The sequence below is a fragment of the Dasypus novemcinctus genome, chromosome 26 (genome assembly GCF_030445035.2).
Source record: "Dasypus novemcinctus isolate mDasNov1 chromosome 26, mDasNov1.1.hap2, whole genome shotgun sequence".
Classification (NCBI taxonomy): Eukaryota; Metazoa; Chordata; class Mammalia; order Cingulata; family Dasypodidae; genus Dasypus; species Dasypus novemcinctus.
Genome location: NC_080698.1, coordinates 56,651,397 through 56,678,268, shown reverse-complemented (window position 1 = coordinate 56,678,268; position 26,872 = coordinate 56,651,397).

Here is a 26,872-nt window from a genome sequence, read left to right as displayed (position 1 = left end):
CATTTCCAGTATACCACTTTTTTACCTTGTAGTCTAAAGCAGCTGCTTCAGCTCCAACCATCATGCCCCTCTTCCAGCTAGGGGGAGAGAGCAAGAGGAAGGAGCTTCTGCCTCTCCCCACACCAGCTCTTCCAGCAAGTTGCATACACTATTTCTGCTTATATTCCATTGGTCAAAACGGCCACAGGGCCACACCTGCTTGCAAGGGAGACTGGAACATGTCTTTATGTTTGGCAGCTGTGCTCTCAGCTGAAGATCTGGGAGTTCCAGTACTGGGAAACAGGAGAGCAGCCATGGGGTGACAGGCAGCAATCTCTGCAACTCTTGACTTCTAGAACACAAACTCTCCTGGTTCTCGTTTGTCTCTCTGATAGCAGGAAACTCTCCTGCTTGTCCACCAGACACTGGGATTCCACAGTGCTCTGCCCAGACCCTCTCCTTTTGTCTTTGCCTTATCATTCTCCACGCTTTCCTGCAGTTGGCTTCTCGTTTCCGTCTAGGGCCCAGAAACTGCTCCTCCAGCCTGACTTTCCGTGGAAGCCCTAGACCCTTTTACCCAAGTGCTGTGGGGCAGCTTCAGCCCAGGGTGCCACGAGCCCCTCAAATGCAGTCTTAGTCCTCTTCCCTCTTTCCACCTCCTTAACCACAGCCTTGCCCCCTCCCGCTAGCCCAGGGAATTGCCCCACCCCCACACCCATTTCCTCAAGACAGGGTGCCAGATCTCAGCGTTGAGTCCTTCCTCTCCTTCACTTCCAGGCAGTATCACAAAGTCCGAGCAATTCTACGCTCCGGACGTCTCTCAGACCACCCCTGTGCGTCTTGCCTCTCCTCTGCCCTGTCTAATTCAGGCCTTCACCTTCTCTCACCTGGGTTACGCATCAGCCTCTAATGAACCGTGCTCCACTTCAGCACGCTCTACCCTCTCCTGCCAGGGCGCTTTTGAAAATGCTGAGACGATCACTCCACTCTCCAGAGGATGCTGATGGCCTCTTCATCCTGCTCAGGGTAAAAGGCAGGGTCTCCCAAGTTTCCAGCTTATTTCTCTACTTGTATCACTCACCTTCCATTCCTCCATCCAAGCACGCTCTATCTTAACGACCCGTGCAAATTCCTGTAGACACCTGTCTCGCCCGTTGCTGGATTGCCTATACCCGTTTCTGGCCCAGTGTAAGGCTTGATGAATACTTGTAAATAAAATCTTGTCCCAGGAGACAGAAGAGAGAAATAATTGAAACAGCTAAGAAAAAAAAAAAAAAGACCCATTAATGGGACAGAGCAGAAAGCCTACGATTATGGGGATTCAAATCAGGGGACAAAGGGAGTCGAGGGAGGTGAGCTGATGCCCAGCAAGGGCAGGCCTATGATCAGGTGGCCGGGGCGTGGGCCGTGGGTGGGGCCGTGGTGGTGCAGTGATGTGATCGGGATAGAAGGAGCTGGAATGCCAGGGGAGTAGGGTGGGGTTGGGTGGGACTATCCATGGAATTGGGGGGAGGGCTGGAGGAAGGAGCAGGTAAACGGTGGGATTTGTAGGTCTGTGGTTAAAAGTACAATGGTGGGAATGAACTTTTGGCAAATACGGTCGGGGAGGGTTATTGGAGCAGGGCATTGGGGGTGGGGGATGTGCTGGGTGGGGTGCAGCCTTCTGTGGACTATGACAGTGTTCATCTTGTCACATTGTGTTATCTCAGTGGGTGAGACCCACATAACAAAACAGAAAAAACCCATCCTGGGTGTCCTGCTACGTTTTCAATTAGAGGGGCGAGACTCTCTCGGGAATATAGGCAGTAACTAATAAAAGAAAACAGACCAGTATGTCAAACCCTCGGTATTATTCCATGTACTATGAATTTTCTTCTTCAAAAATGGAAACTTTGTTGTTACCATCGGTTCTGAGGGGAGAGGGAGGGAAGACTAGAAGAGACGGAAAGTAGGGCAGTTTTAGGGCATTGGAATTGTTCAGCATGATCTTGCAATTATGGATCCTTGCCATTTCACATTTTGTCAAAATCTATAAAACTATGGACTTAAGTAGACTTACGATTATTCTAGCAAAGCAAGAACTTGAATCAATGATGTAAAGGCGGTGGCCACCAGCAGTTCTGAGGGAAGGGAGAGGGACGAATAGGGGTAACGTGGGGTACTTTGGGGACATTGGAATTGTCGTGCACGACATTGCAATGACACAATGATAGATACAGACCATTGTACATTTTGTCAAAACCTAGAAAATTGTGCAGTGCAAAGTGTGAGTTATAATGTAAGCTATAGTTCATGGTTGGTAGCAACGCTTCAATATGAATTCGTCAATTGTAACAAATTACCACACTAACGAAAGATGTTTTAAATGAGGAAAAGTGTAGGAAGGGGAGGGGGTGGGGTATATGTGAATCCCCTATATTCTTGACATAACATTTATGTAATCTAAAACTTCTTTAAAAATAAAAAATAACTTAAAAAAAAAGGCCTTAGGACAATTAGGTCAAGGTTTGGGAAAGAGCGAAGTGGGCTTTGGACTCTCTCTTTGGCCTAGATGAGCAGGTTTATGCCAGGCAATGTTCAAGACACTAGGCCACAGATGACAAGTCATAAGACGATGTCCCCACCTCTTAAAACCCCCGCCTCGTGGTGCTTTGATGCTGATAGTGGAAAGAAACAGTAAAGCAGCAGCGCTAGGAAGACAAGTCAGGGAGCACGATGAGGTGGGATTTTAGATAAGGGGCTCCTGGAAGGCCAGTCGGAAGGGGCACCATTGAGCCACCCTGATCAAGGCGGGAGGGAAAAGCACGCCAACACCCCGGGTGGGGGACAACAAAGGCAGAGGCCCCGGGGGTCTTGGTGCGCCCCAGCAGCAAGGCGAGGGAGGGCATGGGACGCGGCGATGAGGTCAAGGAGGGAGCAGGGGCCACGGCAAGGCGGCGCATATGCTTCTGAGAGTGATGGGGACTTTTGGAGGGTGACTATTTGGCTTGAGTTCTAGCCCTCACGGAAGGCAAAATTAGGGAGAAAGTGACAATCAGCCATGAAACAAAGCTCATAATGAAAGATTGCAGCAGGTGCAGTTGAGACCATCATCAAGGGGTTGGAATGAGGAATCGGAAAGCCTATTGCAGCCAGGGAAGGCACCCTGGAGGAGGTGGTATTAGAGGGAAGTTGCCAGCCCTGTGAAAGGCAGAGGAAGATTGCCCCCAGCTCCAGGAGGGGCGACACCCTGAGGTGCTGAGAGGTGGGCGTGTCTGAAGAAGGGTCGTGGGCTATTGATTGGCATGGGAGCAAAAGAGAGTAAAAGGAGAGTGGGAACTAGATGGTGCTGGGAACAAACGTTTACAACAGTGGGTGTGTTGTTTCCAGCCTTTCTTCTGACAATATAAGTTGTACATTTTCCCAAGCCAAAGTGTATGGAATTATCTCTGGCCTTTCTAATGGCCGGGTAGCATATGCTTGGTTAGCATATTGGATTATCTATTAATAATTCCCTTTTGATGTTTGATATATGTGTATATGTAAATTTGTACTATTACCAGCAAGGCTGTGATGGATGGTCTCGTACATGTATCTTTGTGTAAGTGTGTACATAAGATAAATTCCTAAAATTTGAATTGACTGATAAAAAGTTTTGAAAATTAAGATTATATTAGTTATCACCAATGGCCCTCCAGAAAGGTTGTTCTAATTTACTTTCCCTTAATCACTGAGCTCCTCACAGTGGTTTTTTTTTGGGGGGGGAAAGTGAACATAATATCATAATTTTATTTAAATTAAATTTCTCCAATTAATAGTGAAGTGGGGCTTCTTTCCATATGCTTATGTTGGGGGGAGGCTTTTGGATTTCTTCTTCTTTGATAAATTGCCTGCTCATATATTTTGCCCATTTGTCCATTGTGTTGTAATTTTTCTTCAATGATTTATGAGGGCATTTTACATAGTAGGGAAATTTGACCTTTGTCTAGCTTCTGGATTTCAAGTAATTTTTCCCAGTGTGCATTCTATCTTTTTAAATCGGTATTTTGCTGAACAAAAGTATTATACTTTTATACAGTTAAATCTGTCAGTCTTTTCTATTCTGACTTCTGGGTTTTATGTCATGCTTAGAAAGACTTTTACCATCCCAGGATAAAAAAAAAACACCCACATTTTTTTTCTATTACATTTTTAGATTCATTTTTTGACATTCGGATTTTGATGCTTTTGCATTTTTTTAGTATGAGAAACGAGGTAGAGATTCAGCTTTATTTTTTTCCAAATGGTTACGTACTTATTCCGATACCATTTATTAAACAATCCATCATTTCCGCAATTTTCATGCCATTTTATCAGTTACTAAATGCACATATATTCATGGGCCTATTTCTAGATTCCCTATTCTTACCATTAATGTATCTGTTCATATTTTGAATACTTTTGTCAAGTTCAATTGAAATTTTTTTGTTAAAAAATTCTATTAGAATTTTGATTTGGAGAGGATTGACATCTTTACAACTTCTAGTCTTTCTATTCAATATAAAAGAATGGCTCTTCAATTGTTCTCTCTTATTTTATGTCTTTTAATCAAAACTATAGATTTCTTCATGTACATCCTTCACATTTCAGAAATTTTTAAAAATTTTATTTATTGTTTTCATAAGTTTTTTTCTGGGCATTTGAGAATGAGTCATTTTTTCATCATATATTTAGCTGTTTATTTTTATGTAAAAGGAAGGTATTGAGTTTGATATGTTAATTTTATAACTATCTCAGTGAATTCACTTATTGATGCAATAATTTTTGCATCTTACATCCATGATACCACACTACCATTTTCAAGCAATGATAAATTTGCCTCCTCCTTTCCAATCTCTATGCACCTTATTTCATTCACTTATTTAATCACATTGACTAATTCTTCCAGAACAATGTTGAAGTAGTTGAGTGTTTTCTCTAGGAGACCTTGGGCCACATCAGCCATCAGCATTGAACCTTTCTCCTTTCTCCCAAGGGTTAAGGGGAAAGAAAACCAGAGAGGTTTCTCAGCAGCTGGGGAGGTAGCTGTGAATGTTTGAATTTGGTGAATCCAAGAAAAAGATTATATTCTTGGATTGATCCATTTCCTATGTGGTGTGGGGCCCTTTGACTGAATTAAATTCAGTTAAGGGGCCTTTGATTAGAGCACTTGGTTCGATCACTTCAGGGCTTTTGGTTGGACTATGTGTCCACCCTTTTGCTGGGTCTGATATCAACAGAGACACAGAGAGATAAGCAGAGAGAAAGGAGCCACCATTTTTGACCCTGCCACGTGAGACAGGACGAGAGGAGGTGAGCCCTGCCACGCGCCTGATGCCACGCGACAGGACCCAGGTTCACCAGTAGGTGGCTCGGGTGAGAAAGCGTCTTTGATGGTGCTTAGATTTGGACATTCACAGCTTCAGAACTGTATTGCCCCGAATAAACCCCCTTTATAAAAGCCGGCACAGTTCTGGTATCTTGCATGGGCAGCCCTGTGGGAAACTAAGACAAGAGCCTTCAGAGTGGGCCTTTCTCCCTGCCTCGTTTCTTCTCTCCTTTCAGCCAGGATGTTGGTTTGTTGGCTGAGGTACTTAGTTTCAGACCTGAACTGTGGTGGCTATCTATTTAAATTTAAGTGAAGGAGAATGAAATAAGATTTTAAAATCCAGTTCTTCCATTGCATTAGCCCCATTTCAAGGGCTCAGTAGCCACATGTATCTTGTGGCCCCCGAACTGGACACAGCAGAACTATCTGTCATGGTAGGACATTCTCCTGGATAGTGCTGCTGTGAAAAATTAGCTCCATCCTCCAAACAATGCATTTCCACCTTGGGGAGTATCACTAGTGCCTCTAGGTTTCCCATTGTTATTTGCCTGGGCTGGTGGGAAGAAGATTCTCAAAGTTCTTAAAAGTCCATGACATCCCTCCCCACCCAAGAACTATCAAATTGGGATGGGTTCATGTCTGTTTCGGGATTGTTTTTTTAGTAATCCATGGCCTCCTCATCTTCCCATTTCTCTCCTAGGATAAGGGTAGTGTGGTCAAAACAATATCTCCTGTCCCGCGTACTCAGCTGAACCATGCACAGTGAAACTGTGGGAAAATTGCTACAGTTGCACTGCCCCAAGGCCTCCATCTTGTGAGGAGACCCCCGCGGTCCATGGGGAGACCCTGAGATGACATGTAGAGAGATGCCCAGCCAGTCACCAGCTGCTCCAGGTCTAGCCACCAACAGCTACAGCTCCAGACACCCCAAACCAGAGGGGTCTCAGTCAAGCCCTTCTAGAATTCCTGACCCACTGAGAGCATGAGAGATGATAAAATGGTGGCTGCTGCTTGAGCCAACAGCAACCTGGAACAGAAGGGAGATGGTGTGTCTGTGTGTGTGCCAGGGAACTGTGTATCAGTTCCTGAGGATTCCAACTCTTCTATGGATGGCACTTTTGGACACTTGTGGTATGATGCTGGGCTCCTTTCCTACTCTTTCGTCCTTCTGTTAACATGACTTTGATCCCACTCCTGGTAGAACACTAATGGTGGGGCTTTTGAGTGAAGTTGCATTTGGCTCTTACCTGTCACCATGGCAACTGTGATTGGCATAACCATCACCATCTGGGAAGGGATGCCTGGTACAAGTAGATCCTTTCTGAGCCCCAAATCTCTTGGTTCATCCTCCTTTCCTCATCTCACTAATTCTTAGCTGTTAGAATTCATAGTTTTTCTCTATTCCTTTTATGATTTCAAGAAGAAAATCCCTTGGCTCTTTTGCCTAGACTATTTGAATTGATATCAAAATCATATTGGATTTGAATTTACCTGCCAAGGCTCTAAGTTTTCTTGAGGCTAATTCTCTTCTCAGCTGCTTCCTTCAGAATCTCAGTTAAAATTGGTGTCCTGGTCTCCCTCTCAGTCATTGAGGGGTTCTTCTGGGGCAGGGAGGAGAGAGGCGGGTGGGTCCCCATTTTTCTGCCACTCAGGACAGTGTGCATTTGGCTGGGATCCTGGCAGTGATGGGTATGGAGGAAGAATGGGGAAAGCTGTCCTGGGAGGGTTTGGAAAAAGCTGGAAAGACAAAGGAGAAGTCAAGATAGGAAACACGCCAGATAGAGACCAAGTGATTGTCAAGGGGAGGGTGGGCAAGAAGCCCCCAGAGAGCAAGACGTGAATAAAACAGCCTGCATGCAGGCACAACTCATCATCCAGCAATCCAAAGACCCATTGATTGATGGATCCACCCATCCATCATTCAGGCATTCGACAAGTATTTATGGGCATCAACTCTATTCAAAGCTCTTTCTAAGTTCTGAGAGAGTGGGCAAAAGTCCCTATCTTCATGGAACTTACAAACATGTATAAAATGGGTACTATTTATTTGTGTTATGATAAGTGTGGTGGAGAAAAATGGAGCAAGAAATGGTGATAGTGTGTGTGGGGTGGGATGGGGGATTGCAATTTTAAAGAGGGTGGTCAGGGTGGGCCTCACCCAGGGAGTAATACTCGATGACACAGAGAAGGTGAGAGCCCTTTGGGGTTCTGGGGGTAAGAACAAGTGCGCAAGAAAGAGGGAATAGCAAGAGCAAAGGCCCTGAGGTGGGGAGTGCCTGGCTTATTCAGGAAACAGCAGGAAGCCAGCAAGCATGAGGGTGGGTAGTAGGTGGTGAGGTCAGAGAGGTCAGAGAGGAAGTGAGGCCTTGTGGACTGCTGGAGGGGAGAGTGGCAACAAAGAGGCCGCGTTGTGGTTGGGCAGCCCCAGTGTCCCTCCCTCCCTCCCTCTTCTGATGAGGTCGCCCTTGTTTGCCAATCACAGCTCAGGGAGTCTGGGTTTGCTGGATCTCACACCTGGGCCGATGAGCCACCTTGGCCAGGGGCACTGCAGGGCTCTGTAGGCTTTCTTCTTTTTCAATTTTTATTTTAAAATAATTTCAAGTGTAAAGGACTGTTGCAAAAATAATACAAAACCTATATATGTTTTCTTTATTTTCTTTTAAGTGTTACATTGAAAAAATATGAGGTCCCCATATAACCCTACCCCGCCCACACCACCCCTCCCACATCAACAAACTCTTCCATCATTGTGGCACGTCCACTGCACCTGGCGAATACATTCTGGAGAACCGCTGCAGCACGTGGACAGTGGTCCGCATTGTAGTCCACACACTCCCCCAGTCCAGCGAGTGGGCCACAACAGGACACACAATGTCCACTATCCGTCCCTGCAGCACCACCTAGGACAACTCCAAATCCTGAAAATGCCCCCACACCATATCTCTTCTTCCTTCTCCTGACCATCAGCAGCCACTGTGGCCACCCTCTCCACATCACTACTGCAATTTCAACCCTTACTAATCACAGTAGTTCCCCAGCAGAACACCAGTAGGTCCACTCTAATCCATACTCTATTCCTCCATTTTGTGACCTGGGATGTCCAGTCCCCCTCTACATCAAGAGGGGGTTTAGATTCCACATGGATGATGGATGCAATTCTCCTGCTTGCAGCTGTAGGCACTCTTGGCTCTCTGGTGTGGTGGTTGACCCTCTTCACCTTCCTGTCAGCTGGCCAGGGTAAGTCCAAGAAACCAGAGGGTATGAGCTGCAAGTCTGCTGAGGCCCAGGGCCTGGCTGTCACATGGACAGTTCAGAGATTCAGGTCTCCTGAGTATACACCAACTCAAACACCAACCACAGGTCCAGTAAAAGTAACAGAAGAGGCATATGTAGAAAGGTTATAACTGAGTCCAACTCCATCACACTCAGGAACACAAACTCCAAAGTAGGGCCAACTGACATGGCCCTGAACTCCAAAGCCATCTGCCTTGACCATAGAACCTGTGGGTTGCTGCAGCCCTCAGGAGAACCAGCACCTGGGTTTCCATCTATCTTGGTTGTCCCTGGTACCCTGCTGAGGCATGCATAAGCATCACTCCCTGATGACCTCTCGGCTCTTTTTTGGAGACTCATAGCCATATAAACTCATTTGTGCCTCCCATTTCTCCCTTTTATCGAAGGTCAAAATGCAGTTTTTAACACCTGATATTACAGGTAGGCTGGTCTGAGTTGACCTCTTTGTTCATGGTCTTTTTGTAGTTATATCATCAGCTGGTGCTTGGTAGTAATCCCTCAGTGCCAGGGAGGCTCATCCCCGGGAGTCATGTCCCAAGCTGGGGGGAAGGCAATGCATCTACATGCTGAAAAACCTATATTTTGAATTACTCCAACATGCCCCCATCCCAATACCCAGGTTTATCAACTTTTAACATTTTGCCACATTTGTTATATCATTCTTTATCTCTTTCTATCTATCCTATCACCTATTTATCAGGTTATCTATCATCTATCTATCCATATCTGTCTGTCTATTCACCCATCCTTCTATCTACCTATCTATCTACCTATCTATCTATCTATCTATCTATCTATCTATCTATCTATCTATCTATCTATCTATCTATCTAATATATATATCTTTCAATCTATGTATTTATCTATGTATGAATCTATCACCACATCAATCATCCATCTGTCTAGCTAGCTAGCTACCTATCTCTCTATCATCTATCTGTATCTGTCTATTATCTTTCTAACATCTATCACCAATCACCTGTCAGTCAAACTAGCTATCATTTATTTGCCTATCACCTGTCTAATCAACACTGGTCTATCTGTCTATCCTTCTATCATTTATCTATCTATAAATCTATTATCACATCTATATCTATCATCATCTATCTATCTAATCTATCATCTCTTTGTATCTAGTTTCTAAACATTTGATAGTATGCTATATACATCATGCTGCTTGAACATTATATGTTCACGCACATTTCCTAAGAAAAAGGATATTCACTTATGTAACCTCATTAATCACAGTTATCAAGGTCCAGAAATTTAACAGTCTATATCAATTTTTTCATATGTCTCAATAATGTCCTTTGGGGCCTTTTCTCCTCCATGATTAGAACCAGTCCAGGATCACGTATTACATTTTATTTTCTGGGCTGACTTTCATTTAAGGCTTAAAACCCAGGGAAAAAAAGTCGCTGGTGGGCCTTCTCCTGGGAATCTGAACAGGAGATACCCTTGAGGCACGAGGTGGCCAAAGCCTGCAGGCAGGAAGCTGAGGCACTGCCAGCCCTGCATGGACACTTTGGGCAGATGTGCCACTTAATATGAGCCCTTGGTGTTTAGCAGGAACTCATGGGAAAGAGAGAGAGAACAAGAAAGCAAGGGCTGTGATGCCCGCTCCCCTCAAAGCCCAGGCCAGATGCTCCTTGTATTAGTCAGCCAAAGGGGTGCTGATGCAAAATACCAGAAATTGGTTGGTTTTTATAAAGGGTATTTATCTGGGGTAGGAGCTTACAGATACCAGGCCATAAAGCATAAGTTACTTCCCTCACCAAAGTCTATTTTCACGTGTTGGAGTAAGAATGCTGCCGATGTCTGTGAGGGTTCAGGCTTCCTGGGTTCCTCTGGGCTCAGCTCCTCTGTTTTCTCCACAAGGTCAGCTGTAGACTATGAGGCTCTCTAGGCTTTGCCTCTCTCCACAAGGTCAGCTGCAGACTATCAGGTGAACAGCTCTGTCTCTCTCCCTGGGGCTCCAGCTTCAGCATGAAACTCCATCATCAAAACTCCAACATTAAAAGCCCTTAACGCTGCCCCTTGCCACGCCTTTTATCTCTGAGTCCACCCACCAAAGTGTGGGGACTCAACGCCCTACTGGCCCACGAAGTTTACATGATTACTTAATCAAATAAACCTATGAATCCAATAAAATCTAATATGCCCAGAGGAAAAGAGCAGTTTACAAACATAATCCAGTATTTCTTTTTGGAATTCATCAATAGCATCACACTGCCACACTCCTCCTGGGAGCTGGTCTGTGTGCTCCCTCTGGGTCAGCCGCACAAGGTGGGTGGGTGGCTCTCAGCAGCCTTCCCTAGAGCTGCCCCTCACGAGAAGAGGGCAATCCAAGGACCCCCGGCCCTGGGGCTTGGCGGCAAGAGTTCACAGACTCCTGGAGCCTGGTAAGGAACAGGGGCAGACAGCAGATAGACTAGCTCAGTGACAACGTCCTCTCAGCCTCTAGGGCGACGATCTGCTCCAGCCTTCCCTGCACCTGCCCTGGAAGGGCTGACCACTCTCGCCAAGGGGCAACGGGGTGTGTGCAGATGGCGAGAAGGAGGGAGAGAGTGGGTCGGGGAGGGGCGGCCTCGGCTGGGGGAGGCAAAGGCACCTCCAGTGTCCAGGAGAGAGGCCCTCTACCCCTGACCTGTGCCCACAGGCACGCAGGACAGGCAGCGGCCAGTCTCCAAGGCTGGATTCTGTACAGACCGATCCACGTGGGACCCTGCTGCGTAGGAGGGGGGGATCCTCTCCTGGATTTCTCAGTGTGGACCCGCCGGCCCCCTGCCTCGAGGAGCAAGGATGCTGCTGCCAGGGACGTCCTCACATCCTAAGAGCCGGGCGAGAATGAAAACGTGCAGCTTTGGAGTTAGCCAGACCAAGCTTTGCTTCCCAGTTCTGCACTGACCCACTGTGCGAACTTCGGTATCTTTTAGCCCTTTCATCACCTGACATTTTTTATTCCATTCTCCTTATGTTTAATCTTGCTGATAAAGGTAAATCTTTACCTTTATTTTATTTATTTATTTAAAAAAATTTTTTCCCAAGCGAACACTTGCCCTCTCTCCCTCATTTTAATTTTAAACAGACCTCTGTTGTCAAAATGAACATCAATAATACAACAGTAACTTTTTATTCCCCTCTGTGTAGAAAGAAAAATAAACCTATTTTGCCTTCTGTTTCTCTAACCCACACTGGCTGTTCCCTCCATAAATTTTTATAGATTTAGCCTAAGTTTTAGGTTCAATGTTTATTTTTAATTTGTTCATTTATTTGATCATTACACAACTTCTTTTTCAAGAATAATTGTCCACACTTAGAATCTTGTTCCTTTCTAACTTAACTTTCCCACCCTTGAATTCTTCATAATGAAACACCTTGATTGGCTAGAAGATTTTTTCCTACTGGTTCTTCGGGAAGAGCTCTTGCATATCTCAGCTGGACTTGCTGCTGCTCTCATTCATATGAACAAAGATTTGGCTGGACATTGACTTACTGTTTAAAATTTACTTCCCATTTTTAAAATCAAAGTTGTATGTGCATGTAGTTTAAAGGGTCAAAAATAATTTTTGCAAGCCTTGTCGTGAAAAATAGTGGGCCTCCCTCATCTTCCCTTACTTCCTGCTTTCTAGAGGAAAACTGTCAAGTCTTTTAGCTGATTTTTTTTGGGAATTTATCTCCTTATCTGTATATAACATGCTTATATCATTATTTCTTGATTTATTTTTGGTTTTGGGCAATGTGTGTTGATTGTCTAGTGTGGAAAATGAGGAGTTAGCGCTCTTACACACCCACCCCTTGTTTGTGCCCCTGCAGTGTGAACACACACATCTAATCACCCGGGCTTGCAATACCGTGAGATTGAAATTGGGGTTAGATCAATATTTAGAGTTTACATAATTTTCAGTGCTAAACCATGTGGTAATTTATGATTGCTTTCCTTTCTTGCTCAACCTTTCCATTCCCTGTCATTAATAATTGCCTTTGTTTGTTTGCTCACTTTTCTGTAATCTCTTCTATTCTATTAATCTTCTGTTCCCTTGTCACAGATTCGCGTCCAAACTCTCCAGTGGATCCGCTCTCCTCTCGATAGCTTCAGATCAGAGGTATTCTGTCCTGTCGCTTCATTTCTGAAGAGCCTTTGCTAGACCCTCTGCGCTGCGCTGCGCGGCCGCAGCCCTCTCCTCTGCGGGGCTGCGTCGCCCTGGCCGCTCCCCTCGCCTGCCCCTGGAGGGCTTCCCTTTCCGGGGTCAGGGCCTGCTTCCTGGACTCCCTGCTTCCCCTTGCTGGCATTGCTTTCCATGTTCTGAGGCATCAAATGTTTAACATCTGTGTGTGTGTGTGTGTGGTATGTGTGCATATGTGATTTTATGATGCATATATGGTGTGTGATGTGGTTTTGTGGTGTGTGTATTGTGGTATTGGGTAGGGCGTGTGTGTGTATAAACATGGTGTATGTATTTGTGGTGTGTGTGTGATGTGTGATGTGTGCGTGTGATATGTGTGCGGTGTGTTGTGTATGTGGTGGTTATGTGATGTGTGTGGTCTGTATATGTGATGTATGTGTGTATGTGGTGTATATGTATGTGTGGTATGTGTATGTGGTATGGTGTGTGTGTAGTGTATGAGTTTATGGTGTGTGTGGTGCATGTAGTGTGTAAGTTTGTGGGGTGTGTGGTATGTGGTGTATGTGGTGGTGTGTGATGTGTGTATGTGGTGTGTGGTGTATGTGTTTGCGGTGTGTTGTGTTGTGGTTTGTGTGTGTTGTGTGTGTATGTGGTATATCTGTTTGTGGGGTGTATGTGTTTGTGTTGTGGTATGTGTGTGTGGTATGTGTATGTGGTGTGGTAGTGTGTGGTGTGTGGATTCGTAGTGTATATGATGGTATGTGTGTGTGGTGTGTGTATGTGGTATATGTGTTTGCGGTGGTTTGTGTGTGTTGTGCGTGTATGTGGTGTATCTGGGGGGTATATGTGTTTATGTTGTGGTATGTGGTGTGTGTGTGGTGTGTGTATGTGATGTATGAGTTGGTGGTGTGTGGTGGTGTGTGTGGTGTGTGTATGTGGTGTGTATGTGGTGTGTGTATGTGATGTGGTGTGTGTGTGGTGTGTGTATGTGGTATATGAGTTTGTGGTGTGTAGTGGTGTGTGTATGCGGTATATGAGTTTGTGGTGTGTGGTGGTGTGTGTGTTGTGGTGTGTGTGTGATGTATCTGTTTGTGGGGTGTATGTGTGTGTGTTGTGGTAGGTGTGTATGGTGTGTGTGTATGTGGTGTGGTGTGTGTGGTGTGTGTATGTGGTGTGATGTGTGTATGTGGTGTGTGTATGTGGTGTGTGAGATGGTGGTGTGTGAGTTGGTGGTGTGTGTGGTGGTGTGTGTTGTGGTGTGTGTATGGTGTGTGTATGTGGTATATGAGTTGGTGGTGTGTGTGGTGTGTGGTGTGTGTATATGGTGTGTGAGTTGGTAGTGTGTGTGGTGGTGTGTGTATGTGGTGTGATGTGTGTATGTGGTGTGGCATATGTGGTGTGTGAGTTGGTGGTGTGTGTGGTGTGTATGTGGTGTGGTGTGTGTATGTGGTGTGTGAGTTGGTGGTGTGTGTGGTGGTGTCTGTTGTGGTGTGTGTGTGGTGTGTAGGTGGTGTATGAGTTTGTGGTGTGTGTGGTGTGTGTATGTGTTGTGGTGTGTGTGGTGTGTGTATGTGGTGTGTATATGTGGTGTGGTATGTGTATGTGGTGTGTTGTGTGTGTGGCATATGTGGTGTATGAGTTGGTGTTGTGTGTTGTGTGTGTTGTGTGTTGTGGTGTGTGTATGTGGTGTGGTGTGTGTGTAGCGTATGTGGTGTGTGAGTTGGTGGTGTGTGTTGTGTGTGCGGTGGTGTGTGTGTGGTGTGTGTATGTGGTGTGTGTGTATGTGGTGTGGTGTGTGTGTGGCGTATGTGCTGTGTGAGTTGGTGGTGTGTTTGGTGTGTGTATGTGGTGTGTGAGTTGGTAGTGTGTGTGGTGGTATGTGTGTGGTGTGTGTGTGTGGCGTATGTGGTCTGTGTGTTGCTGGTGTGTGTGGTGTGTGTATGTGGTGTGATGTGTGTATGTGGTGTGTGAGTTGGTGGTGTGTGTGTTGTGTGTTGTGGTGTGTGTGTGTGGTGTGTGTATGTGGTATGTAGGTGGTGTATGAGTTTGTGGTGTGTGTGGTGTGTGTATGTGTTGTGGTGTTGTGTGGTGGTATGTGGTGTGGTGTGTGTATGTGGTGTGGTGTGTGTATGTGGTGTGTGAGTTGGTAGTGTGTGTGGTGGTGTGTGTGTGTGGTGTGTGTATGTGGTGTGGTGTGTGTGTGGCGTATGTGGTGTGTGAGTTGGTGGTGTGTGTGGTATGTGTATGTGGTGTGGTGTTGTGTGGTGGTATGTGGTGTGGTGTGTGTATGTGGTGTGGTGTGTGTATGTGGTGTGTGAGTTGGTAGTGTGTGTGGTGGTATGTGTGTGTGGTGTGTGTATGTGGTGTGGTGTGTGTGTGGCGTATGTGGTGTGTGAGTTGGTGGTGTGTGTATGTGGTGTGGTGTATGTGTGGTGCAGCAGCTGGCGTGTGACTGGGCTTCCCTGTGGGGTGCTCTCCTGGGCCGCTCCTTGGGGAGCACTCGAGGCCCTTCTCCCTGGTCCGGGCAGATGCCCCAGAGGGTCTCGGGCTCTCGGCCTGAGGGACGCTGGCAGGCCGTGCCCTGGGCACCAGGGGGCGAGGGCTGCAGCCTCAGCCTGTTTCCCTCGCTGCCAGGGCTGCTGTGGCCCTTTCACACGTGGCCTGGCTCAGAGTGCAGTGCGCGTTGTCTCACCACACGCACGTGCCAACCCCAGGCCAGGTTTTCTCCTGGAGTCTGTAGGATTCGGCTCCGACTCGCCACGTGGTGGGGTAGCTTGGCTGGCATCTCAGCCTCCCCTGCTGGCTCCTCCGTGGCGCTCTCCGGCATTGGCTTCCACGTCTTCTGGCGTCTTCCAGTGCTGGTTTCTACAGCCAATGGCATCCACGTTTCCTCTCTTGATAAGGCCTCGGCCGTTGGATTGAGATGCAGCACGAGTCAATCTGGCCACCGCTTAACATCTCCCAACAGCCTCCTTTTCAAGGGTTTCGCACCCCCTGAAGTGCGGATCAAGAACATCCCTTTTATTGGGGCCTTGGTCAACTACGGCAGCATCACGTTTACAGACTTGGGTTTCCTCGGACCTTAACTGGGCCGGCCCTCCCCGTTCAGAGCCCCCTGCTGTCCTGTCCCGAGAATGAACTTTCCATCTCCTGTGGGGGAGGGCGCCTGAGTCCACATCTTGGAGGGGTCTAACTGCTTACGAAAAAGCTTCCAACCAACCCTCTGTTTCTAGCCTTCCTTCACCCCTGCTTCCAGAGCCACCTCACGCTTTCAGTTCCTGAGACCTGGGGAGGAATTATCAAGCTTCCCGACACTTGTGGCTTAGGAGCCAGCTTTCTTAAATCTGCTAATTCGGTTTTCACTCACTCTTCTCCTTCTCGCTTTCTAACATATGTTGCTCTTTTTTCCTCTCTGGCTCTTTTCATCCCTCTGGGTTTATAGCCCCTTCATTTAAAATCCTCCAATTGCCAGTTTAGTGGGAATTAGGGATGGCGCATAGGTTAATACCCGTTTAAAATCAGACACACTTAGCCAGAAGTCAGCATTGAATTCTCAAGTCACATACTTTGGAGTCACCCAATAGACAGGAAAAAAAGATCCGCCCTTTCACGGAGACATCCCCACCCCTTCCCACACACCCATTTTTTGGTCCTTTTCTCAACATAGACCTCAGGGTATGGATTGTGCAAACCATAAAATTTCCCTTTTCACATTAGTCACTAGAATGCTCCAAGACAAATTTATGCCCCAAATATTTGTGTAGAGGCTACAGAATTTTTTTAAATCTGCACTTCTCAACCTTTGCTTTTGGTTCCAACTTTTTCCTTATCCTTGTTAGTCCATCTTTCAAGGATTAATATCTATTCATAAAATGAATATAAAGTATTTTGTAAATGCCAATCTAATGGATTCAGGTGAGGATCTGCAATAAATGTGAAAACTAATAGGTGAAAGTTTGTTGAAGCACTGGGTAGTCACAGACTCCAAGTATCACCCCCAGTCTCCCCATGAATTTAAAAAATGGGAAAAGGTGCCTTACTACAGAGATCTGATGGATACTGTCTTGATGAAGTGATAAATTTCAGCATAACCAACGAATGGACATACAGACACCATCCGCCTCCTAACATGAGACAGAAAAAGTACATACCAACCCCTGTAGAGCCCTCCTGCCCAAAATGTTTAACCTGAATTTAATGTTTTGGCAAATGATCAGCCAGATCCAGTTGATAAGGTATGGGCTTTTCAAAGCTGTCAGTATTATGCAAAACAAGAAAAACCAGGAGACCAAGAAGACATGACAATCACATGCAATCAATGCATGATCCTTGATTAGAAACTGGGTGAAAAAAAAACAAATGAAATTTGGGGAATAATTGGGAAAATTTGAACTTGGACTATTTACTAGATAATATTATTGTTTAAATGTTAGATTTCTTGGATGTGATTATGGTATTGGAGGTTTGTGGAGTCTAGTGCCCTATCATGAACCTTGAATAGCATCTATTTACTTCATATATTTTCTAGAAAATTGACTCATTTATGTCATTGGGACACTGAGCAAGTGTGATTCAAATGGTACGATCATCAGATCTTCTCTGATAAGCCTTAGGTAATTAAATAAATAAAAGTCCTATGGTCACTTTAAGTCATATTTTGGTGATTAAGAGTGTCTAGCCTCAAGGGCTAATGGCGTAAGCCAAGGGTTAATGGTAGAAGAAGGAAAAAAATTGTCTTTTGGGTAACATTTCTCTCTTCTGCCCCAGTTTGGGACAGAGAAGATGCAAGGCAGGGAAGTTCTTATTTGGCTGTTACTGTCATAAGGTGGCATCATCACACTGCTTGAGCTAGCTAGTGTTCAAAGATTGCTTTCTCAATGGCGGATTTCATAGGTTCTTTGGAAACCCTTTCCTCTGGCTTACTCTTCTTCTCCCAGGGCAGATATTCTCTGTTGCAGTTCTATCATATTGTTTGGGACAGAATTTATAACAGCTTCTGGCTTCTTTTCCCAAATGGACCCACACATGGTCCTTGCTTCGCTTAAAGTGTAACGACCACCCAATCAGAGAGAGAGACACCGTGAAGTCGATGAAGCTCTCACTCACGTGTCCCTTCCAAGACCTCAAGAGGGGTCTGTCTTCGTTTCCTTAGTTACTCAAGCAAATGCCATGAATAGGCCAGATTAACAATGGGAATTTATTAGCTCATGGTTTTAAGACTAAGAGAAAGTCCAAATCAAGACTTCTTTAAGGCTTTCTTTCAGAAGACTGGCCTTCTGGGGCTGGCTGCTGGTGATCCTTGGGGCCTTTGTCACATGGCAATGCACATGGCAGCCTGTCCTGGCTCCTTTCTCTTCTGGGCTCCACTGAATTTCAACTTATTGCTTCCTATGGCTTTGTCTCTGTCTGGGTTTCATTCCACTTATAAAGAACTCCAGTCCCATCCTGGGCCACACCTTAACTGAAGTCCCTCATCAAAAGGTCCTACTTACAATGAGTTCACACCTACAGGAATGGAATAAATGTAAGAATGTGGCGTTTCTTGTTTTGTTTTGTTTTGGTTTTTTTTGGAGTGGGGTACATATAGCTCCAAACCACCGCAGAGTCCTTCTAGTGTGTTCCCATGGTAATTTGATATTCTCTTTCTTAAAGAGGGTCTCCAAAATTGCATAAGCTAGAGGATCTGCCCCTGCTCCCAATGTGGATCTATATTTCGCTGCCCTGAGGTCTGATAGCCACAGCCTCTTGCCTTTATGACCTGCAGCCTGTAGCACACGCCTGTCCCTGTGTGTCCCAAATTTCAGACACACACACCAATCTCTCTTGAAGTTATCCTTGAAGGCCCTTTCACTAGGTGAGAGGAGAAGGGCGTGCTTGCTCTTCGCCAATCCCTTTGTCATCTCCAGCACATGGCCTGTCCTCTCCCCAGTATTCCTCTTCAAAAACCACTCCCTCTCCATTCTCTGGACCCTCTTCATTCATCCTTATTCTTATTCTTGCTTCAGGTAACTTTCTTTGTATATGTCCTCTCATCACTGTCGGAGAACAGCATCTATTGGGTTTGGGTGCCTCCACTTAAATTGTCAATTTAGCATCCATTTGCACTTAAACTAATTTATTTTAAACACAGATATTACATCATAGATTGCTCAGTCTATACATATTTTAGTTGGATGTATATGAAAATAAATATATTTGAATATTATAATAGAAAATGAAAGGATTAGAATTTAAAATGCTTGTCTATATACCACCTAAAACCATTGCTGGTATTTCTCAAAAAGACATGTTCACGTTCTAACCCCTGATCCAGTGATCATGATGCTATTTGGAAATACAGTCTTTGAAGATGTGATTGGTTAAAACGAGGCCCTAATCCAATGACTGGTGTCCTTGTAGGAAGGGGAATCTGGACACAGACAGACAGAGAAGACAGCCATGTGATGGAGGCAGAGAGGAAGGTGTGCCACCAACTAAGGGACACCATGGATTGCCGGTAAGCCACTGCCAGAATCTTAGACTTCAGAGCGCGCTCGGCCCTGCCGACACCTCGAATTTGGACATCTAGCCTCCAGGAGTGTGAGAATAAATGTCTGTTGTCTTAAGCCACCAGGTTTGGGGTGTTTTGTTACCACAGCACTAGCATAGAGACAAGGGGTACCCACACCATCTTTTGGGCAATCACTGATTTACCACTGATGAGCCTTTACATAAAAGTACACTCCAGGGCATGACCTGGTGGGCTGGGGTAAAGACAGCTAAATTGCTCAGCATACGCAAGCAAAAAAGATTCTTGCATCTTCCCAGCAGCTGGGACAGAGTGGTGATGGTGGTTGTGGTGCTGGGAATCCAGAAGGGAAAGAAACTGAGAAAAGTAAGACGGGGTGGGAGAAAGAGAGGACTGAACAGGGACAAGGATGTCTAATGATTAGCATTAACCTATTTGCCATGATGCTATGTACTCTTTGCCCTTCATTTCCTGCCACCCAGGCTTCCTCAGGACAGGGGACCAGAGCCTAACTTTGCTGCCTGGGTTTCTCAGGCTCTGTCCATAGCCTGTTTGATTGGGTGGGGGAACACAGAGTCCTTACCTTCTCTCCTAGTACCTTTAAGGGAGGGTAGGCATAATTATATGCTACTGCTGCATAACAAATCACCCCAAACCCAGCAACTTGAAGTAACAAATACCCCTCACAAGTGCGTAGTTTGGCTGGGCAATTCTGCTGATCTCAGGTGGGCTCACACAGCATCAGGGGTTGGTGAGGGTCAAGTAAGAGGCTCTGTTGATCTAGGCTGGAGTCCCTCAGACACTGGAGGGTTGGCTGGATGAGGGCTGGTCTCGGATGGCCTAGGACCTCTCTTCTGCATCTTCTGGCAGGTTAGCTTGACTTGTTCACTTCGTAGCTCTTAAGGATTCCAAAAGATCAAGTGGAAGCTGCAAGGCCTCTTGAGGCCTACGTTTAAAACCCATACATCTTGTACCCCATGCTATTGGCAAAAGCAAGTCACATGCCAGCCAAAATTTAGGGGGTGGGTCAAACAGACTCCATGTCTTGATGTGAGGAGCTACAAAGCCACACGGCAAAGGGCATGGCAAAGGGCAGGGCGTGACAAGGAATCAGGGTCATGTTGCAATCAGTTGATCCCTTCCTACAACCCACAAGTAGACACCCCAGCTGCCACTGATCAGGGCCAGAGGCCATCGATTCTCTGCTACCCTGACAGCCTCCCTCAATGTTTGAGAGGCACATTTTACCCCAGGTGGGGCAGCACTGATGTCACTGGTCCTGTGGAGGGGACACAGAGCCAACAGGTCAGGAGTACAATGGCCCCCTGTGGCCAGCCACTCCTGGCACCACAACATGGCGGAGAGCCTGCCCGGCCGCTCAAACCCACTCCAACAGTCTGCCAGGGAGAAACGACAGCACCAGAAGAAACTAGGATATCATCTCCCGGGTTTCAAGACGTCCTGAGCAGGGAACCGAAGGACTTGGGGCGCAGATGGTGTTTTTTATCTTATATTCCAATTGGCGGCTAAGGCTTTGGAAGAGAAGGGAACATATGGACATTGAACAGCTGGCTAAGTAGATGCAATCGAAGAACAAAATTTGGTTTTCTGGACTGTGGATTAAGATGGGTTCTTGGCGAGGACCTGATAATATTAACAATCTTAATATCATGCATTTGCATGAGACTTAACTGTTTAGAAATCACTTTCATTTATATGCTCTTCCATTTCCCTTTATATAAATTGGGTTTAAGGGAATAGGGATTTTTACCCCATTTCAAAGATGTGGAAAGTTTTGCACAGAGAGGAGAGGTCCCCTGCAAAAAAATTAATCAAGACCCAGCATATGTGTGTGCATATGTATTTGTGTGTGCATGCATGTGTGTATATGTGAGTGTACTTGTGCATATTTGTGAAAAAGAATGACAGGGGCAGATTCACTGGATTCCCAGAAGGAAATACCTGGAAAGAGGACACATTATGTGCTTCAGGCTCTGTCCATAGCCTGTTTGATTGGGTGGGGGAGCACAGAGTCCTTACTTTCTCTCCTAGTGCCTCCAAGGGAGGGTAGGCATAATTTTATGTACAGTCAGCTACTGCCCAAACCCAGCAACTTGAAGTAAGAAATACTCCTCACAAGTGTGTAGGTTGGCTGGGCAATTCTGCTGATCTCAGATGGGCTCACGCATGCATCTGGGGTTGGTGAGGGTCAGGGAAGAGGCTCTGTTGATCTAGGCTGGAGTCCCTCAGGCACTTGAGGGTTGGCTGGATGAGGGCTGGTCTCGGATGGCCTAGGACCTCTCTTCTGCATCTTTTGGCAGGTTAGCCTGACTCAAAAGATCACGTGCCCTCTAAGAAGGAGAATGAGGAACTGTGCGCCAGCTTCCAAGATCTTTCAACGCACCCCTACTGCCCCACCTCCCTGAGCTACAGGGAAGCCCTTATTCCCAGCCACAGCCCTGCCTGCTCACTGTTTCCTGCCTCCCTACATTCCCAGCTCTCATCTCTCTGGTCATGAGGCTCCTAGCTGCCCACTCACGTCCAAATGGGTGTCCTCAGACTTTACATTTGATCTTTCTTTTGTAGGAGTGACTGCCCTTTTGGTCTGCCAAGCCTCCCTCACCTCTCTTCTGTAACCCACTCAATTGATTGTATCATCATTTAATGGGTTGAGGCCCCCAGTTTGAGCAGAACTCGCTGCCCCATTGCACCTGCTGTGCTGAAACCGCCTTCGTTCTAGTCCTGCTCCCCCACCTCCAATCGGCAGGGGACCCAGGCGGGCCAATCAGAGCACCCAATATCCACAGACAGACCTGCATGCCCCAAGGCTGGGCAAGTCACCCCCTAACCTGATACTGTCCCCCGTGTTTAATTGGGTGTGTGTTGTCTGCCCTCCCCCTCCCCTTGCCCCACCAGAATCTGAGTTCTACTAGAGGCATGTCAGTCTCATTTGCTGCAGTCCTCATAGGCACTCAACAAATGACTCTTAAAAGAGGGATGGGTCTAGGCACTTCAAGAGCAGTATGGCTGCCCAGGAGCAGTCCAAGGAAGGCAGGTTCAGGAGGGATTCTTCCTTTCCCTGAGTGAAGGTTGCATCAGGCAGCTTGTGTTGGTTGTTGCGCCTGGCTGCTCAGGGGCTACCTCTCTGACTCCTAGTGGGACTCCTGTGGTTCTCTCGCCTGCCCTGGCTCCACACAGCTGCACAGCCTCCCTTAGCCACATCCCCACTGAAGGGGCCCTAGCATACCTGCCCGGCCATCCCAGAGTATGAGAGAGGAAGGAAAGCAACACTGCATTGGGTGCATTCCACACATCATCTCATCGCAGCTTTTCTACCACTTGGATGGTGACGATGGACCCTTTTCACAGATGAGAAAACCGAAGCATACGGCCTGCAGCACAAACTTGAACACAGTTCCCTCTGACTCCAAAGGCCAGTCTTTGACACATGTCACTGGTGTTTCCCAAAGTAAGGCAGGACTCAAGAGATAAGCTTAAGAAAGCCACAAGCCCTTATCAAATTCCACAGCCAGGATGCGATTTGCCTATAAATTATCTTTCCAGCTTTCTAATGGCTCAAAGGAGGACGTCTTGATTCGGTGCTAGAAGGTTTGAACACCTTAATAATACTCGCTAAGTTCTCTTCTTTTCACAAAGAGGAAGTAGGTTTTGGGCTCAGAGTCTTGGCTCACAGCAGGATCAAATTAGAGTTTAATAACATGATTTTGTTTTCTTTGTGTTCTTGTGCTTGTATTATGGAAAATGAGCCTCGTTTCCATTTAGGAAAGGATATGGAGTTTTCTTTTAGGTGTATATGAAATATAAATTAAAGAAATACAAGAGTAAAGGAAAACTTAAGGTATAAATGAGAACCTACATTTGAGGAAATCTGAAATGAGAGTGAAGGAAATAGCTGAAGAGGTGTTTGGCAGGTGTGCCAAAATCAAGGTGGGAGGGCAAGCATGAGGGAAGGTAGGCAGCCCCTGGGCTCCCTCTCCAACTGGTGGGAGAAGAGCCCCGTGTCCTGGAGCCACACCTATGGTGCCAAGCAGCCAGGCCACCCCGCTCGCCCTCAAGGCTTCTTAGCCACTCCTTCCTCTGCACCTCAGCCCTGGATGTGGACACAGCTGAAGGGTCACGATGTGGCCGTTGGTTTCTGGGACCTCTAAGATGCATCCACAAGAGCGCCGAGGCACAGTGAAGGCAACTTCATTGTCCACCTTGCATGGGTGGGTGGGCCGAAGGTCTGGCTCTGGGCACACTGCCCAGCCCTTTCCAATCCTGCTCCCTCAGTTTGCGTCTTGTTAATTCTGGTCCTGCTGGAGGAGAACTTCTGCCCTTTAAGCTCCTAAACGTAGACTCTGTACATCCTTCCTACTGTTGTGCCCACCTCCTGGCACCACCTCAGGCCTGGGTTAGTCAGGGCTCTTTAGGGCGCTTGGACAAATGCACTAGGGTAGCTGATCTAACCAGGACAGAGAGGATCCTGCTGGTTACCTCCCCAGAGCCTTCCCATCTGTCATTTCCCTTATTTGTTAGAGTCCCAGTCCAGTCTGAGTGTCCATTCTCATTAAACTTTGGGGAAAAGGAACCAATCTCGATTAATCTAAGCCAAACATATCAGTTCCAAAAACCTGGACAGTGATTGCCATAGGAAGAAGGAGGCCACTGAGAGGTGAAGTTGCCTCTGTGATGCCTGGAAACTTGGCAGCCACCTTAGGACCATGAGGAATAATAGCTTGAAGAAAATATGATGAGAGCTACAAAGTAGAAAGAGGGAAGGCCTCTGGGTCTGTGATGACATCACTGAACCTTGGAATTAACCAGTCCTGACCTGCCTTACCCGGGGCTTCTTATTGGATGGGACAATAAAATCTTTTATCTGAGTCATTGGGTTTCTCCATTTTGCAGCAAAAGCTGCAAGCCCTCCTGGCTGGAGACCCCTTCCTGTAGGGGGCAGGGGGCCACCGGGATGAGAAAGACAGCCTCTGTCTCTTCCCCCACCCAGCACCAAGTGGAAGAAGGAACTTGGCGGCCCTGCCTCTGCTGTGCCTGACTGAAGTTTTAGCCCAGGGGGGCTTTTGCTGGCCCTTTCCCAGGTGGCCCCTCATCTGCTCCAGACGCCACTTACATGGCCTAAAAGTGAAGCAGAGGCCTTACCTCCAGCTGCTCCCATGCAGCCAGGCGCTGCCCATCAGATTTCTCACAGTGGTACCAAATTCTCCCTTTTTCCCCACTGTTCTACGGGAGTAGGACAGGTTAGACAAAACTGACTCTGAGTTATAAGACATTACTCTGTATGTTCGTGCTTACTTTTAAGCATGTTTTTAAAAAATTTCTCCCCGCCCCCCGCCCCGTTGTCTGCTCTCTGTCCATTCCCTGTGTGTTCTTCTGTGTCTGCCTGCATTCTTGTCAGTGGCCCTGGGAATCTGTCTCTTTTTTGTTGCGTCATCTTGCTGCGTCAGCAAGTGTGCGGCGCCACTCCTGGGCAGGCTGCACTTTTTCATGTGGGGTGGCTCTCCTCATGGGGCGCACTCCTGGCGTGTGGGGCTCCCCTACACACACCCCTGCATGGCACAGCACTTTTTTGAGCGCATCAGCACGTGCGTGGGCCAGCTCACCACAGGGGTCAGAAGGCCCTGGGTTTGAACCCTGGACCTCCTGTGTAGTAGGCAGATGTTCTATCAGTTGAGCCAAATCCGCTTCCCTGTTCATGCTTACTTTTAAAAAAAACTTTTATTGTAGCATTTATACAACTCAAAACTCCCCAGTTTAACTACTTTCAAGTGTGCAATTCGGTGATATTGATTATATTTACAATACAGTGCTACCATCACCAATATCCTTTATCCCAACAGTCTTATCGCCTCAAACAGAAAACCTGTACCCATTGAGCAATAACTCCCCTTTCCCATCCCTCATTCCTGGACCCTGGTAACTTATAATCGACCTTCTGTCTCAATGAGATTTGCTTCTTCTAAGTATTTCATATAAGCAAGGTCATACACTATATGTCCTTTTGCGTCTGGCTTATTTCACTCAACTTTATGTTTTCAAGGTTCATCCATGTTGTCATATGGTCCAGAACTTTGTTACTTTTGATGGATGAATAATTTTCCAAAACTGTATGGATGGAACACATTTTGTATATCCTTTTATCTGTACATTTGGGTCATTTCCCAATTGGGTCATTTTGACAATTGTGAATGAAGCCGCTACAAGCATTGGTGGGGAAATAGCTATTTGAGTCCCTGCTTTCAGTTCTTTTGGGTTTGTCTGTGCTTAGTTTGAAACAAAGTAGAACCCTGTGACAACGGCTTTTACTAGTATTAAAAAATGAGGCCTGTCTATGAAGAACAGGCTAATACAGAGGATCAGATCAAGGTTTTCGGAGTCAGACTGTTTGAATTCTGGTTCTGTGTTTTACTGTGTCAGTAAGCATTCCAAAAGTTCTTATTGAATTAAGGAAAAGACCACGTATGGTCTTTCCAAGCCTCAGTTTTTTTAATCTATAAAATGAGGTGATAGCAGTACTCCTCGTAGGCGGTTTGGAAGATTAAGAGAGAAAATGCACATAAAGGTCATGAAAAAAGGCTTGACTAACATTAGCAGTCAGGTGTGGGTATCGCTCTTCAGAGTAAGATTTATAAAATGCAGTCCTCAGGGATGCCATGTACATAATTTACGATGCTTGCCAATAACTGCTGCTTGACTCAATCCTAGTTTTCTCAGAATCTTGAGCAAAATGAACATGACAAGATGTCTGTAATCCCCAAGTCTGTGCCAGAAACATAGCTGCTCACGCCATATCCGATACGATGCCAGCAGTTAATCCTCACCTCCAACCCGACGCGTGTAAGTTGCTTCTGCCTTACCTTCTCCCCAGGAGAAAAATGACTCCCTCTTTCCAACAGTCCTGGTCTATTGGTGTTACCCTCTGTGTGGTTAGGCTAATGTGTCAATTTGGCCAGGTAATTGTGTTCAGTTGTTCAGTCAAGCAAGCACTGGGTTAATTGTAATACAAGGACGTGTATGGGCTTTCGCCATCAGTGAGTTTACTGCAGAGATGGCTGATTATATCTGCAATCGACCAGGGAGATTGCCATCAGCAATGAGTGAGCTTTATCCAATCAGTTGAATGCCTTAAAAGGGGAAGTGAGCTCAGCATTCAGAGAGAATTTCCCAGCTCGTCTTTGGGCAGCCAACATCTCCTGGAGCTGGCCCACGCACAGTGCTACTGCACGCAAGGAGTACCGCGCCATGCAGGGTGTCCCCCTTGAAGGGGAGCCCCACGTGCAAGGAGTGCACCCCACAAGGAGAGCTGTCTCATGTGAAAAGCACAGCCCGCCCAGGAGTGGCACCACACACATGGAGAGCTGACACAGCAAGATGATGCAACAAAAAAGAGACACAGATTCCCAGTGCCGCCGAGAATGTAAGTGGATACAGAGCAAATGGACACAAGAGAGCAGACATTGGGTGGGAGGGGGAAGGGGAGAGAAATAAATAAAGTAAGTCTTTAAAAAAATCACTTACTATTGACAGATAGCTCCTGTTTATTCTGTTTCCCTACAGAACCTTGAATAATACACCCTCATTTCCCCAATTATTATGGGTTGAATTGTGTCACCCCAAAAG